At 38.7% G+C, this 17,830-nt stretch overlaps 1 protein-coding gene across 1 annotated transcript in view; it reads right to left on the bottom strand.

The window, feature by feature from the left end:
* The window catches only part of SLC35F1 (solute carrier family 35 member F1), a 382,926-nt gene that overhangs the window by 133,242 nt on the left and 231,854 nt on the right, over window positions 1-17,830 (bottom strand). The gene's annotated exons all lie outside the window — the stretch shown is intronic.

The raw sequence follows: 17,830 nt of genomic DNA, 5'->3' as shown, positions 1-17,830 counted from the left end.
ATGGGATGATGCTCAACCAAATGAGTCACACTGGCCAGGGCATTTTTTTTTCCTTTTGCTGTTTTGAAGATTTTCAATTTATCTTTGATTTTTAGCAGTTTGACTATGATATACCCAGGTGGTTTTCTTTGAATTTATCCTGCTTGGGGTATCTTGAGCTTCCTGGAACTGTTTGATGTCTTTCAACAAATTTTAAAAGTTCAAGGTGATTATCTCTTCAAATTTTTTTCTGCCACATTGTCTCTCTCTTCTTGTTCTGGAAGTTCAATTACATGCCTGTTGAATCATTTCTTATGTCCTAGATATTCTGTTCTGTCTTTCTTTTCATTTTTTCACTCTTTTTTTGTTTGTTTGTTTCAATTAGATACTTTGTAATGACCTAAATACAAATTTACAGATTCTTTCCTCTGTTGAATCCTATATTTTTCATTTGTGATACTGTGATTTTTTATTTCTAGAACTCTTATTTGACTGTTTTAAAAAATAGTTTCCAGGTCTCTGGTGAAGTTCCCCATTTTTTCATGAATGTTGTTGACCTCTTCCACTAGAACTTAACTTTTTTTTATCATAGTTATTTTAAATTTTTGTCTGATAATTCTAACATCTATAATATCACTGGGTCTGCTTCTATTGATTATTTTCTCTCTTAACCATATGTTACATTTTCATGCTTCTTAATTGTTTAGTTATTTTATTATATCTGAGTGTATTGTATAAAATAACCATAGAGACTGAACTAAATAATATTTAATTTTAGAAAGAGAGTGTCGTTCTTTATGTCTTGTTGCTTGGTTTGGGGACTGAGTCAATCTGATCAGTAGGCTTTCTTGCAGTTTTAGTTTGACTTAGTTCATAACAGACTTCAAGTATTTTGAAAGCAGAATCAATACTACCCTTCTTCAGGACTTGAGGTATGAGGACTGGTGAGAATCTGGAAATCTGTTTGCACTTTACAATCAAGCAAAAATCTTTCTGAACCCTAAAAATATATCTGCTTTATAGCTCAGTTGACTACTATTTGGTTACTGGGAGAATTCTATTTGTTCTCCAGTCCTGTAGTAGGCTTTTTGCACCTATAAAAATCTTTCTCTAGTAGGGTACAAACTGACATCCCTCAGAAGAGGGGGAGGTGAGGAAGGGAAGAGATAAACCACAGAACTTATATGTATGTATGTATAACCAATGGACATAGACAACAAAGCTGGGGACAGGGTGGGGGGGATGGGGAGGAGGGTGTCAATAGGTAAAAAAGGAGAAACATCTGTAACAAAAATAAAATAAAATAAAATAAATAAATAAAAACAAACAAATAAAACATAGAAGAGCCATTACTAGGTACCTAAATATTAGCGGTATTGCAACTGTTATTATAATAATAAAATTACCCCCAATTTAAAACAAAAAGAAAGAAAAGAAAAAAGAAATCTTTGTTTGCCTGTAATGTCTTAGAAAGATTTTCCTCATCCCCCTTGCTATGCCTCCAACACTTGGCAGCTGAAAGACTGGAATGCCTCAAGTTTATTTATCCCAGACCTCTTGTACTGCTCCCCTCCACCTTCAGACGATGACAGTCATGCACTTGAAGAGGCTTCACACACTTCAGGTAGAATCTCTTTTAGCTCCTCTGTATGCCTAGCACTAGGCAAAGACCCACGGGACATAGTGTCCACTCCTCTGTGGATGGGGTCCTTTAGATTTAAAATCTGTCACACAAGCTCACATATAGCCATTAAAACTTAATTTTTTTTCCTGTTTTTTCTTATCTCTCTGTGAATTCCTTCTCCTGTCACTCTGCAAGAGATGAAAGAAGCTGTGAATCTTTTCTCGCTACAAAGGGAGTTTGCTAGATTTCATTTCTTCCTTAGCTTTCTGGTGGGCTCAGGAAAAATATGATTTTATATGTTTTTATTGTTAGAGCAAGAGTGATGCAATTAATGATATCCTAAACAGAAGTCACTATATAATTCTGATAACTTGAATAATTTCTCTATGTCTCAGTTTCTTTATCTATAAAATGACCTATACATTGGTTTTAAGGCTAAAGATGATCTAACTGTATTGCCTATGTTCATTTTTCATCTTTTTTTTTGGGGGGGGGGAACAGTACTTGAAATGATGCATAGTGTGGTCATAAAATCAAACAAATGCACTGTGCACAATTTCTTTCTCCCTCACTTAGTTGTGCTCTTCTCTTTGTCAATTTTCATCCAAGTTGAACAAATTGACTTTTCACTGTTGCTTCAGAAAATCTTGCTAATTCTGGAATAGACTGATTTTATTCAGAGCTATGGCTTAAGTAAATTAATAGCTGACCCTACATATAATTGAATATAGTCTCTCAAATATCAAATAGATTAACATTTGAATGATACCACTTCTGAGCACATAATATAATCATAATCAATATATGTTAATAAACCATTTTTATTTGATGCTTATTCCCATTTTTATCAGCCAGGAAGTCTGAGTCATAGCGATATTAAGTGGACCTGCTTAAGGAAGAAACCATAGTAGAGATCATCCTTGAACATAGTTTTACTGCCCCAATTCCCACACTAGTCACCTAAACCATGTTGATAAATTATACTGATTTGAGAATCCTGAAACTTACTTTCATGTAACATTCACTGCTTTCTGAAGAACAGATAAGAAACACATACAGCATACTAAACATTTCATTTTTGGATTAAACACTCATAAAAAATGCCACAAAAGGGAAGGAAACTCTATGTAAATGACACTTTGAAATAGGCAGGGTATCTTTGACTGAAGGCATAATTCTGCACTGACACTAACATTTTTCTATTTCTCGCCAATCCATTCTTCCCAGGCACATCCACACCAGCAAATCTCCCCTGGAATCCAAAATTTAAATATTGGAAAATGTCCAAAAGCTATCCCTCACATTCTGCTTTTTAAGCAAACATAATTTTTTTTTTTAAATTTGAATGAGGAGATTCTAATTAAACCCTAGCTAAAATGACTCAGTGCTTTAGTACCCCATGCCTGCAAGGGTGGAGAACCTTTATCTGCCAAGGGCCATTTTGATATTTATAATATCATTCTTGGGCCATACAAAATTATCAATTTAAAAAAATTAGCCTGCTATATTTGGTCAAGCTAACTTGGTGAGGCCTGTGATGTTAGCTGGTATTGATTTCTCGGGCCTCCTACGGCCTGCGAGCTGGATGTGCCCCACCCCCGGAAGGATTATTACTGATGTCACTTATGTGATCATAACTGTGTTTACAGCAGTAAAAAAAAGCTATGCTTGGATGGTATTAATAACCCTACTAATTACACTACTATAAAAGGTTTGTGTGTGATATAAATGTCTATAGTGTCAATACAATGCTCTAGTGGTGGCATTCTCCCAGGAGAAGGTCATCAGAGAGCGCATTTGTTTTTCCTTCTTTGCACTAATTCATGAGGCGATGAAAACGAGAGAGTGAGTGCAAGAAGAAGGAAAGGACTGCACTGGGACTTACTCTTATAAGAACAGACTGCGGGAGGGATCATTATCATTTCATGTTTTCATTTAGATTAAAAGTTATTCCATCTTGCCAATAAATACAAAAGGATGCTTATTTCACTAGTGATTAAGGAAACAAAATTTAAAACAATAAGATTTTTGTTTAACTTTCAGATCAACAAAAAAATTACTGATACTATCCAATGTTCATAAATAAGTGGGGAAACATATTCTCTACTGTTAGTAGGCTTTTGAACTGGTAATACCTCTTGGGGAGGAGCAATTTGGTGATATTAATCAATATTTAAAATGCTCCTTGACTCAGCTTTTGAATTTTTAGAAATTTAAACTATAAGATACTATGTATTTAAAGATATATCTGTAGTAGGCAGTTGGGTAGGCATGAACAGAGTAGAAACAGTAGACCAGGTACAGGTCACCAGGGCAGAAAAACCTAGGGTGCCTAGCAACAAACAATTGCAAGGTGGGACCTCAGCCCCAAGGTGACCTTTCCTCCCCTATCATACCACTGGTTATGCATTTTAAACCTCCTGACCTTTCATATCAGTAGTCTTGTGGTAGACCCCCTTAGAGGAGGAACAAGGGAGTCAGAGAACAGAGTCATCCCTCGTCACTTCGTGCTTCGACTTTCACAGCTTCAATCTATCATGGTTTTTTCAAATATAGTATAGTATTTGACAAAACCACCATAGAGTGAAGCCACAAAAGTGGAAGCACAAAGTGGTGAGGGATGACTGTGTATAAAGAACCATTTATCGTGGTAGAGTCTGGAACTGACTAACTGTGATAAACGAGGGCCGACTGTATATAACTCCCTTGCATGACCACTCCGTTAAGCATTAAGCCCTAGAGATAACATCTAGGCCTCCGTTGTATTTCAGCTGTGGGCCCAGAAGGGCAGCAAGGTGACACCATGGCTTACATCAGTATGGTCATAATGACTAATGATACCCTGCCCTGGCACCAACAAATTAACAGAGACATTGATCTTGGAATAACACATCTGGAAAGTTGATGAATATTCTATTGAATCCTCCCCTTAGACCTCCAAAAAAACATCCTCAAGACAAAGGACTCAGCTCTGCTCTCTCTCTCTCTCTCACTCAGCCTCTTTTTCCTAGGCTCCAAGGGCCCTTCTTTTGCTTCTGTAATTCATTTCCAGAGCCCACACAGCCCAGCTGGCTCACCTCTTCTAACTCTGTGACTTCCTAAATGAACCTTCTCTTATAATTTGGGTTCATTGGTTCTGAATTCTTTCTTTGCTGAACTCAAATACAGAAGTTGCTGAACCAAGGTCCAACAACAGTCTGGTGCCATTTTTCCGCTAACCTATCTGTAAGAATGTTTCTTGTGAAATATATGGGATAATCCAAAATTGGAAACAATCTATAAGACCATTCATTGTGAGTTTATTAATATACTGTAGCAATTAAAACTATAAAGTACATGTACTGAGATGGAAATTTTCCAAGAATATATTATTAGGAGAAAAAAAAAATGTTTCAGAACGGTATGTATTATTCCTAGCATTTGCATCAAAAATACATTATAACTGTATATATGAATGCATATGTATAAAAAATTCTGTGAAAGATGAATAATGAAAATTAGCAAAAATTTCCTTTGAAGAACAGAGTGGAATTTATGTGATGGCTGAGAAGCACAATCTCTTCAAAAAACAAACAAACATATTTTTGTCTATATTTGCAATGTTTATATTTACATTAACATACAATGTTTATATCCATGCATTATTTGTGTAATTTAAATAATAAAAATAAATCTTAAACATGGTTATAGCAGTCACCTCAAATATTGTTTCAGAGTTTCTTGATTTTTCATATTTTTTTCTTAGTGTTAGCAGTTTTTACAAAGCAGACATCAGATTTAGAAGCAGTCCAACAAAGATCTTTAATTAGACAATTTATTATTAAGATTTTTCAATGTATTTTAACTTTCAACTAAATTGAGATGATTCTAATTGGAAATTCTACATTAGGAGATGAATAAAATTATTTGAGTTTATCAATAATGCTGTATATAGAGCATACTATTAGCCAAAGTTATTTGTTATAAAACTAGTACCTAAAATATTAAGTTTATTTGTTATATTAGGATCAATGTTTCCCACTCTGAAATCCAAGATAACTTGGCTTGCACTTTAGAAGACATCCTTCTCAGAGAACAAAAATTAAAATATTATGCCTTTGGTCTCTTTTTGCTCAAGTAGACAGGCTAATTAGAAAGCAGGAAGAGCAACATTCTAGTATCTTGGTTTTAAGCTTCTTTGAATCCTTATTAAAATACCTTATTTTGATTCTCAGGATGAAGCTGAGCAGTACATGTTGATTTAGATGAATATGGAAAATAATCATCTTCTATTAACCAATTCCTCCCCTGTTTTTTAAAATCCTGATTTCAATATAAATCATAAGTAAAGAAGGATTTACATAATCATACAAAGCCTGGTTGACTACTACACTTTGCTGGGAACAAATAGTTTTAAAAGAAGGATTCCAGTGAAGAATGTGTGGCAGGTGTCAGAGACAGAGAGCAGTTCTGGGATGGTAGCAGCAGTGCTGGTGAGGGGTGAGGGGCCGCTTGGCTGAGGCAGTCATAGAGCTGGTGGGGATGGAGAGAAGGCATCTGAAAAGGTCACAGATGGTGTCTGGTCCACAGTGGGCTCAATAAATATTTGTGAAATTTAACTAAGGTCAACTTACTATCAGTCAATATTCCATAACCAAATGAAACTTCAATCTCAGAGATGATGGGAGTTTTCTAAATTGGTTTGTTGGATGTGTTTAAACTTTAACCATAGGAGCTATATAGAAACACAGGGGATTCATTCCTGTATTTGGTGATATGCTTGCTAGGAAGAGGTACATTTTCTAGTTTTCAGGTGAAGGCATGAGTATACAGATTTATATCAGGGATTTCGATGTAAAATTAATAGGATACGATAATGTTTTCTTCAAAGGAATCATAATCATTGTTGCATTTAGATGGATATTTATCTGTACTTTTTTCTGAAAATGAATTGGGACAACCAGAAATTGTCCATATTGTGACTCTGGTTATCAAAGGCACAATTAATTGACCCCTCTAGAATACTATGAAATGGTAACTGAATACCCTGAAAAAGAGGTGATGAATATTTTCTAAATAGAGCATTCTGCACATTAAGAAAATGAGATGAGCCAGTTGGTCAAAAGCAAGATGTTGATATTTTGTTCTTCTGTCCTGTTCCTCTACAGATGCTCATGGTCCCGGTGAGTGGCTGGCAGTCCTTCTCCTCTGTCAGGTATGGAGATAAAGCCTAAGAACTCTGATAGTCTCCACTGTGTTATTACTTTTCATTTTATAACATTAAATTATTGTAGTTTCTAATATTTTATGGGGGTTATTAGAAACTTAGGATGAGTTTAGGTTCATATACCAGCAAGTACTGAAGGTGCATCCCCAATCACCAGAAGGGTGAAAGCTTGTTAAAAGGATGAAGTCTGCGCTATATTCTCCCAGGGAGACAGGTGAGGCTGGTGCAGGGACTGGTGGAACAACTTCCCTCCTTCTTAATGCACAGTCAGGGTCTGGAGCAAAGAATGTATGAACGATCAAAGAAAGGCCAAGGGGAACACCATGCAACACCAATGCATTGATTCTAACTGCTTGTAACGAATCCTTCTTCTGAGAAAGCTGGGAAAGGAAGGACCCATGGCTGGATAGACAGACAAGTAAATTCTTTTGGAATAAAATGTAGTGAAGATAAGAGAAAGCAAGGCCCTCAGATCTGTGCTGTTGACAATTACATGTACTTTTTTGTTGTCATTCTCCTCCTCTTGTCTGCGAGCTCGGAAGGGATGGGAGACGGGAGGTCATCTTTACTCAGTTAGATATCCTTTACACCTACCAGTACAGTGCCTGACAGAAGAAGGCCCTCAGAATGTATTGGCTGATTAAATGAATGAAATAATGTATGAATGAACACATGAAGGAAGAAAGGAGTGACTGAGTAAGGTAAGATAACTTACGTTTAGATAAGAAAAATTTGAATAAGTTGTAATTAGGTCAGAGACTTCTAGAAGGTTCTGTATAAAGCATGGGCAGAACTAAAATTATAAACCTGCAGGCTGGGAATGGGTTGCATCCCTGGCTGGTGCACCAGGTTGATTCCAACAGTTGAGAGACACTCTGAGTATAGGAACATGTTTACAGTGTCTTTCCTGTCAGGTATATCTGATGTCAAAACAACAGAAATCAGGGGGTGAGATCTACTAAATTTCCATATAGTAAATAACTAACCATTTTTAACATTGCAGAGACTTCTATATTTATGCCACTTACATAAAGCTCTGCCCACACATTTCTCTGTTTAAAAGAAGTTACCAAGTTCCTTAGCTTTATTTTTAGAAGATGAATTCTTTGCTGGTTTCTGAGTGATCTAACTTTGTTTCTTTTAGTCTGACAAAAGTTTGAAATCAATAGCTTGCCTAAAGCTGTGCTATAATGGTCCTGAATTTAACACAACACAGCTGGAAATTTCAACCTCAACGAATGACATTCACTGAACCCAAAGTCGAAATGTGCTTGTAGGTACAGAACCTGCTGCTTTGAATTTGGTGAGACCCCAGCAGCCCACTGAGTTTGCCTGCGGAGTGCTCTTCTCGGGAACGGTGGCTCCATGATCTGTGACCGTGGAGCACGATCACTGAGCACTGGCTCCATGTTCTGTGACGGCGTGGCGTCCCCTCTTCTCATCTAGAGGACGACATGCTGGCAGCCACTTCCCTGGCTTTGTGGACCCATTTATTGTGCTCTCTCGGGGTATTTTTCAGCTTTTTTTGGATTGTTTTTCATTTTTTCTTCCCCCGACCCTGACTTTATCTTTCAACACTGAGATAAAAAAAATACTCTTACCCTGTCAAAATATTGGAGTGAGATACCTTTATTAAACTCATCCAAGGACAATTCTTATCCATGCAATAGTTTATTAGTAAGACTCAATCTTTGCTTATCGATTTCTTACTATGGTTTCCATTAAAATACCCTTAGAATGAACAGGCTTCTCATTCATTATTCCAAATAACTGATGGAGGTTTGGGATTCTGGTTATAAAATTGGGACCCAACACTCCCTCTGGGAATATATCTGAAGAATCCTTATGGTTATAATGATCGGGTCTTCTAAAGTATCCATGGCCTTTGTCTCAAGAACTGATTCCTTGATGAAAATGATCAGGGACAGAAATGCCATCCCCTCCTGGCTTTGATCAACCACACTTCTTTTTCTCCAACCTCTCCAGCTGGCCTGATCCTCAGTCAGCAGGCCAAATGGGAATGTGATTTCCCCAGCTGCTTTGGACCTGCTTTGCTTTCTGGATGCGTGTTGAGTTGGTTGCAGTTCACAGATGCATTCTCTGTGTGTTACAGATGAAAAAACATTCAGGGGAAAAGGTCGTCAAGCTTAGTTTACAACATACTTGATCTTAATTGGTGACCTTGTGCTCCAAGCCTTCCCTCGAGCTGAGCACAGTAACTGGAGTGGTTATTTGCAGTCATGGTTCACACTGAACCTGGATCTTCTCGGCAAGGTCTCAACCTGTCGTGACAGTCCTGTCTCGGTAAAGGGTACGGGTATGTTTTTCTTTCCACTTCTCCTCATTTGTCTATCGGTCTTGTCTCTATGGGAAGGAAAAGGCTGGGGTGAACAGAGGAAACAGGAGAGATAAGACACACAAAAGGGGAGAGAAAGGGTGGGAAGCAACTCTGCTTTGAGATTTCACAGCTCTGTAAGAAAAGACTCGTTTCTGGGGCAAGCACCAACCTAAGGAATTGTTCTGTCAACTCTTTTCCTTTGGCAACCTCCCCTTTCTCATCCCAGTCTCTCATCGTTTGGACCATTTGAGTGAAGTTATGGCTGAAAATAGAAGGGTAGCTCTGGTTCCTTCTGAGCAAATTTTGGGTGGCCCCTGTTTCCCTGGGCTTGGCTTCTGAGGCAGCTGGAGCCCCCTTCCACCTGAGGGAGAGGATGTGGGCTTGTGCATTTTAGAATTAGTCCCGTGCTAGTGTGATAATTCCTTCAGTGAGTTCCCGCACTCACACCAGACACTGTGGTTAAAATGTTTCTCACTTTTTAAATCCCTCTATGAATCATACCAGTGTCTACTCTGACATCCAGTGACAAGTTAAGGAAAACATCAATGCTGGAAGATGGCTAATGAATTTCAGGGTCGTCATGGTAGAATTTATTCCAATTAAAGGCTACATGTGTAAAATCCAACTTGCTGGAGAGGAGAATCAATAGTTATTAAGCAAATCTAATGTTGATGATGGCAGTCCTTGAATACTTTCTGTATGCATCACTCTGTGCTAGGAGTTTTCCAAATACATCACCTCCTTTAGTCCACACAAAACCTACAAGCCAGTTATTATTATCCTGACGTACGAAATGAAGAAATATAACACAGGCAAGTTATGGAAACTTGTGACTCACTGGCTCTTGAATTTTGATTGAATTGAGGAACCAAAGAAGTCTGGACTATAATTGTTTAAAATTATATTTTAACTTCATGAATTTAAGTAATTACTCCTAAATATGATTCTTAAAGATAGACATTTTCTTAGACATGACTAACTAGGCAGTTAAAGGCAAAAGAAAGTACTATTCATGCTCTTTCATAGAAAGAAGTGTCAGTTAGTGACAAATGACCAGAAACGTAAATTCTGATCCCATTGTCTTTTATTTGGAAGTCATTTCCTCTATTTTTTACCTCATATAAGTCGTTGAAGAGTCCAGTCACTCCACCTTATAGTCAGAACCCATCATTCACAATCATTACATTGAAATCTGGTGAGTTACATGATCCTCTTCCCTGTCTTAAATAATCTCAGAACTGGAAACCAGTGAAACCAGATGTGCAAAAATTACATCGACAGGGGATTCTCATCTAAGATGATCACAATGCAAGTCTAATCCCGTGAAGGAAAACCACATTTTTTTGCTTCGTCCCCCTCCCCTCCCCACTCCCCCGGCAAATCTCACACAGCAGACTGCAGTAGTGAATGCAAGATGGCTAACTGCTGAATTTTTTATTTAATGAAAATGTAGAGAAGGCAATTCAATTCACTGCAGGGACTGCTTTGTTCTTCCATTATAATTCTCTTTTAAGGCAAATGATGATTGTAAGGATAAATTCTATTCCTCTGAATTTTTACACTAATTATATACAAAGCACTATTTTGGCAGGAGGGGACTTATCTCCTTCAGGAAATACAGTTATCATCCTGTAACCACCCTTCATTCTCCCACATGCACGCTGGAGCATGCCAGTAACGAGTGCTGCTCTCTGCCAGCTCTCAGCATGGAGAGATGAATGCTTAAAGATTTCCAGAATGAACAGCCAACATGGACTCCAGATGAAACAGGGAGACAATGCCTCCCTCTGAGCTTCTATGCTGTTTGGAATAAAAGAAACAGAAGGCATCCATTAATAAAGTATATGGCATGGGGAATGAGGGATGTATAAAGTGTTCATGTGAGCTCACGTAAGTTTACATGAGGATTCGTTAAGAGAAGACGATGTTGCATATCCGTTGTTTTCCTTCAGTCTAAAAGTCACTAATTGTGTTAAGTGATATTGAAAGTTCTGGGTAAGGTATCTCTCTATTTGAGATTCATCCACTTCTGTACAGACGAGGCACATGCTATCGGACACTCTAAGTTTGATTAAAACTGTAGGGGACTTGATTTGGTGCAGATTTACCCTGTGAGCACGCCACATGTATGGACTGTGTGTATTTTTGCAATGTGCAGTGGATTATGAGCTTGAGCCATAACAGTTCCTGTCCCACTAGCAGGTTCCTTGGATTAGGTACATTGGTGGTGGTGGGGGGAGGTGTACTCATCATTTTTTCCTGCAAGCATGTCACAATAAAGTAGGATGTTTTGATGGCACTTCTTAATATTTGAAAGTGACTGAGAGAATAGCTATGTATTGGAAACTAAACCCAAGGACACATTATTTCATCACGTCAACCATGGAATGATAGTAGACAGTCAATTAATTCTCTTTCTCCCCCCCCCCATCTTTGGTCAGCTGTATTAAAGCATAATTGACATGCAATAAAATTCACCCCTTTAAGTATACAGTTTGGAGTGTTTTGACAAATGTATATAGCCATGTAACCTCTACAACAATCAAGATGTGTAGAACATTTCCATCACCCCAAAAGCTCCATTGTGTCCCCTTGTAGTTAATCTTTTCTCCCCTATCTAAGTTCTAATCTATTTCCTGACCTTAATAAGTTTTGCCTTTTCCAGAACATCACATTACTATGTGTTATGTAATTATGCAGTGTGTAAGCTTGTGTGTCTGGCTTCCTGCATATAGCATAATGTTTTTTGAGATTAATCCATGTATCAAGAGCTTATTCCTTCTGATGGCTGAGTGTACTCCACTGTACGAATTTACCACAATTTGTTTATCTTTCCACAAGTTGATGAGCACTTGGGTTGTTTGCGGTTTGGGGCAATTGTGAATAAAGCTACAATGTACATTTGTATATAGTTCTTTGTGTGGACATTATGTTTTCACTTCTCATGGAAGAATGTGATTGATGGGTCATCTGGTAAACATTTGTTTAACTGGATAAGAACTGCTTTCCCAAGTGTCAGTATCAGTTTTCATCCCCAGCAATAGTGTATGAGAGTTCCAGTTGCTCCATATACTAGTAGGCAGTTTGGCTAGAACTGGATTCTAATTTTCTCTTGTGATTTTATCCACCAGTTTCCCAGCATGGTTTGTATATAGACCCCTACCTTCCATGCCCCCTTTCTTCCCCTTTCTCTGACAATATAAGATAATTCCTATGGAGTGTCTACCAAGGACACATCTTAGAAATCCTTGAGATATAACCATTCTATTCTATGGGGGCTGAACTATCCAATCATACTTAAGAAGTAAAAATAAATGCAACCTGACAAGGTATAGGAATGGAATAATTTCCCAAAAGGGAGACTTTTTAAGAGGCTCCAGTAAATACTGCCTCAACAAACTTAGGTAAGTGACAGTAGTAATATTCTCTTGCCTACCCCCACTCTCCACGACTCCCCAGAGAGTTATAATTCAGCATTTACATTTGCCAAATGCTTCCTATTCTGCCAACCCATTAACAGTCCCTTCTTCTCTGTGATTTAGTCAAGGTTATCCAGAAAATTGAAAACCGAGCTGTGTGTGAACAGAGCTTGGGCTTCTGCTCAGAAAATCCTGGATCCTGCTTTAAGTCTTCTTACTGCTCTGGCCTGTATTTTTGGCTTCCTATGGTAATGGGCAAAAAAAATTCCATAAAAGAAAGGAGCAGAGTCACAGAAGCAAAGCAGTATAAGCAGAACTGGGGAGGTGAGATTCTTCGGTGAATCTAGGGTCAACACACTGCAAAACAACAGACACCTGCTTACAGGACTGAGTGGCTCTCTGAGAGGCCAATATTATTTTGTATGAAATCCTACATTTCTCTAATTACATAGACACTTTTAATCTTGCAGCACTGGTAATTGCGAATGTAGCCTATATAATCATATGTGAAGAGTTAGTGTCTGCTGAGAACAAAGGTGAAGGCTGTCTTGCATTGGAAGAGGCAACAATTTACCTCCCAATCCTTGCTTCCCCAGCCACCACCACTTTTTGGACACAAACACTGAGAAGAACATTCATTTAAAATGCTGAGGGCTTTGGAACTGGATCAGTGGGCCATGGGCTGCCTCCATCTGCTGTGTGCAGACAAGGCTGTCGGTTTCATCCATTTCTCTAATTCCCCTGCCCTACATGAGAGCCCCGAATGGGAAGAGAAGATGGTGAGTACAGGAGCTGGGAGAGTGGGTGCTGAACACCCGAGCTCGCTGCTTCAGCCTCCCCGCTTGGAACTGAAATTTGAACTAGACCTCTAGAATTTCTGTCCCCTGGAATTTAATGTCCAAAATGAGACTATTTCTCATGAAGGGTAAGGCATGTATTTACTTTTCCGTACTCTTTTCTTTAGGAAAAATAACAGGGATTACACGTGGCAATATTTTTATGAGTGCTCCAGCAGTACTCTTAGAGACTTGTTTCATTTTTGTACTCAAACAAATATATATATATATATATATATATATATATATATATATATAATGACTCAATAAATATCTCAATGTCTGTGTTTCAAGAATTTGCTGGAAAGCAACATACATGCAATACTCAGCAAACTGCTTTTAGCTGGCAGCTTGTCTTTTATTTGAAACTGGAAGAGCCTATAAAAACATCTGTCAATGAAAAAGCAAAACTTGTAGAAATAGCCATCACTAGGACTCTATACCTAATGATGATCAATGGTGGCAACATTTTATTTTATTTCCAGGGTCTGCATAAGTAAAGTAGCAGGCACGTCTCATTGTATCATGTTTTAATTACTGATACCCATTGTTTGTTTGTTTTATTTTCCATGATTCGAGGAAAAACCAAGTAATAAAAGTTTTTTCATTTGTTCATTTTCCCCTTGGCATCCTGCTTTGGCCCCACAATCCTTACCTCCCCATCACTAAGAAAATTTTGATGGGAAAATAAAAAGGAATTAGAGAGACAAGACAGTTTTTTTCTGAGAAAAACTGGCAAAAGAAGAAAAGGAGGAGGACATTCCTGACTAAATCTTTGTGGTGCATATACACTCAGAAATTTAAACTTGCCAAAAGAGGAACCATGGGTATTCATTATTTAAGAACCGCTTCAAGTCGTTCTGAGAGCCAGCAGGGTTCTTTCACAGTTGATAAAAGAAACTCGTGGGCAAAACATTTGATGACATGTTTTTTTTCTTGATAAGAAATATATCCTATTTCCACCTTTGTTTTTGCAAAAGTCTGTCACATTTTTGTTCCTACAATATAAATGCAAGAACAAGTTGGGCTTCAGTTGGCCCCAGCCTGTTCTTCTTTCCTCTTGTTTATGGTCTTCGCATTTGTGTTTTTCTGCTCCCTGATTTCAGCTAGAAGAATTGCATGAAATTTTAAGAAAAAACTAGATATGAAAAAGAAGCTTCTTTTGAGAATTTTTTTGGCAAATCCATAATTCCTAAAACTCTTGTACTTTTCTGAGTGATGAGAGCACTAGGAGCATCTGACACAAGGTTCCTAAAGCCTTGGAATTTCCAGGCTGGGCATATCTTCTGTTCTAATGAGGTGGCAACTCTCAGTGGTCTCCTGAATGGGGGCTGGTTGGTCATCAGAAAGTGCAAACCATGATTAGAAGCTTGGCATTTTCTTTCTTTCTTTCTTTTTTTTAATCCTCACCCAAGGACACTTTTTTTTGGGGGGGGGGGTATTTATCTTCAGATAGAGCAGAAAGGAAAGAGGGAGGAATAGAGAGAGAGAAACATCTTGCCACCCACACAACCCCAACTGGTCCAGAGACAAACTGCAACCGAGGTACGTGTCCTTAGCGGGAACTGAACTTGGGCCTCTCTGGACTGCAGGCCAACACTTTCACTGCTGAGCCAAACCAGCCAGAGTGAAGCTTGGGATTTCGATCCCACTTCCTCATTCCCCAGAGACATGAGAGGGCCTGGAAATGGAATTGATGATCGATTATGCCTACATAATGAAGCATCTACAAACATCCTGAAAGTTTATGGTTCAGAGAGCTTTGGGGTTGGTGAACACATGTAGGTGCTGGGAGATTGTTGCATCCAGAGAGGGTCTGAATGCTACACACCCATCCCACACACCTCGTCCCTCCCCTCCCCTCCCCTCCCCTCCTCTCCTCTCCTCATCTCTGTGTTCATCTCTTTCCTTTATCTTATCCTTTTATAACAAACTGGTCCACTGTTTTGTATTGCTCCGGAGAGGCTCTAGAAAATTAACCACACCTAAGGAGGGGTCCTGGGAAGCTCCAATTTATATAGAGCCCAACGGTCAGAGGCAACTGGCATTGGAAGTGAGGGGGCGGTCTTGTGAGACTGACCCATTAACCTGTGGGATGTGGCACTGTCACCAGGTAGAGTCAGAAACGGGCTAAATTGTGGAACCACCCTGCTGGTGTTGCAGAATTGCTTGGTATAAGAAAACCTCCACACACCTGGTGACAGAAGTGTTGTAAGAGTGGCAGTAGTGTGAGAGTAAGGGAAAGACACATAGGAGGAGGACTGAGTCTCTCTTTATAGTTTCTGAAGCCCTACTGTTTGCGTACAGCATGAGCTTGGGTTTCAGGCATTACTTCAATGGGTCTGCTTTAATTGCCTGAATAACTTCTCAACAGCAGTCATGATGAACCCACAGCTACCGAAAATTTACCTAAATTTTCAAAGTCGATACAATGTCAATAGAACTACTTTTGAAGTACATTTTTATTACTGAAGCTTTTTGTTATGAACTGAGTTGTTTTTTTTTTGTTTTTTTTTTTTTTTGCATTTTAAAACCATCTGGAATAAAAACCTAGTCCCAGTTAAGGAGAGAATTAGACTTAAAATGAAGGAGGATGGTGCTCAGATTTTTGTAGGAACCAATGTATAATGAGGGACAGGTTCAAAACTCCAGTTTGAACTGGGGCTATGCTGGAACCTCTACTGGGATGTGTTACTTCAGAGTCTTTGATAGATGATCCAATGCAACTCTGACCAAAAGAACACAGCTTTTGTAATCACATCACCCTTACATACTCTAGAAGGGCTTCTTACTTTATCACATTGTGTTAGCAAACAACAATCATAACTTTTTAGAGATCGTTTTATTAAAATTATAAAATGAGACTTTTTTCACCATATATTCCCGAGTTTACATTCTTGCTATTATAGTGGCCTAAGGTGAGATCAAATTAATATGGTGGCCCAGCTGGGTAGGGCAGGCTGTGCTGGGACAGTGGGGATGACGGCATCCCCCTCAGCCCGAATCTGCAGTCCTCTGTGGAGAGTGGCCAGGAAGCAGCGGGAAAGGAAGAGAAAGTGCTGTTGTGTGAGCACCTCCCTCCTGCACCCCACACACCCCACCCTCCTCTTAGCTCTTGTTCATTTCCTCCCAAATCTTGAGATGCATGAGGAAAGAGATTAGTATGTTTCTAGAACATAGTGCTGAATCAGCCTACACAAAATTAATGCAATTACTATGTTGATTTCCAGATGTTAGCTTAATGCCGGCCTATTACAATTTCTAAAGATGAAGATTAAAACAAACAAACATTATGAGCAAACACTGAAATAAAGACATGTCAGCAAATTCAGTGATAATTTGAGGCAACAGAGAAAAACCTACAGATGGGGTATTTCGGAAATCGATTTTTTCCATCCCTGACTGGGGTAGACAGAATTCCCTCACCCTCTCCAGTCTTCCTTCCAGAGAGCCTCCAGATTCCTCCTGTCTCAGCCCTGGGCCCCCTTCCAGCTGTACCTCTCCCCACCCGCCCTCCCCATCACACCTGAAGCTTCAGCTACATCCTCCTGACGTCCTTGCTGTGCTCACCAGACCTGGCACCAAGGGCTGGTTTCTTAATTGGAGTTCTGAAATTCAAGAGAAACACCCTCTTTTTATTTAAAAGTATCTCTCCTCTTCTTTGCCTCCCCTGAACCTCACGTGGTAGTGGGCAGGGTGGGCCAGCAAGGCCCACAGCCCTGGCCCAGGGCAGGCCTCTGTAGTCCTGGTCCACTGCCTGGAGCAGGCTCCTGATGCTGGAGGAGCTTTGGTTTGCTCCTTTATAAATGTTCAGATAATAACACCCTTTTCCTTTGATTGAAAGAATAAAAGAGAAAATTCACATACATAGATGCCTGGTAAATTATAAGACTCAATAGAAGGTATTATTATTAACTTTGGGTCCTTTGCTACATTAAGTTTTCTAAGCCTTTCTGTCTCTATTTGTGACTGTTTCATAGAATGGCTTGATTTTACTTTGTCCTAATGCAGGTTTCTATTAAATTTCTGGGCTCCTAGAAAGTAAGATGAACAAGAACTCAAAGACTAGTTACAGTTCACCGTCTCATAGTCTGGAATGTTTGGTTCTAAAACACCACAGAAAAGATCAATGTAGTACTTTTCTTTAAATTTTTTTTGTATTGCAAAATTATCTTAAGTTTAATCTTACTATTCTTATTTATAGTCCTTATACTGGGCTAACTAAAATAAGCACTGATAACACATCTTTTTGAGAAGTAAATGAAATTAGCTTCTTCAATACTTTAAACAAATCCAAGGTTAAACTGAAATTCAGTCCCGACTTATTCATGTCTATTCTCCCTCTAAGGTAAAATTTAGTAGTGGTCAAATCATTATAATTCGGCAATCTTATTCTGCATGGCAATCTAAAGATAGAAATGTAAAAAC

This window comes from Molossus molossus, unplaced genomic scaffold, assembly GCF_014108415.1.
Source record: "Molossus molossus isolate mMolMol1 unplaced genomic scaffold, mMolMol1.p scaffold_m16_p_8, whole genome shotgun sequence".
Taxonomy (NCBI): domain Eukaryota; kingdom Metazoa; phylum Chordata; class Mammalia; order Chiroptera; family Molossidae; genus Molossus; species Molossus molossus.
Note: the sequence above shows the minus strand (reverse complement) of the source record. Positions and strands in the feature narration are given on the sequence as shown.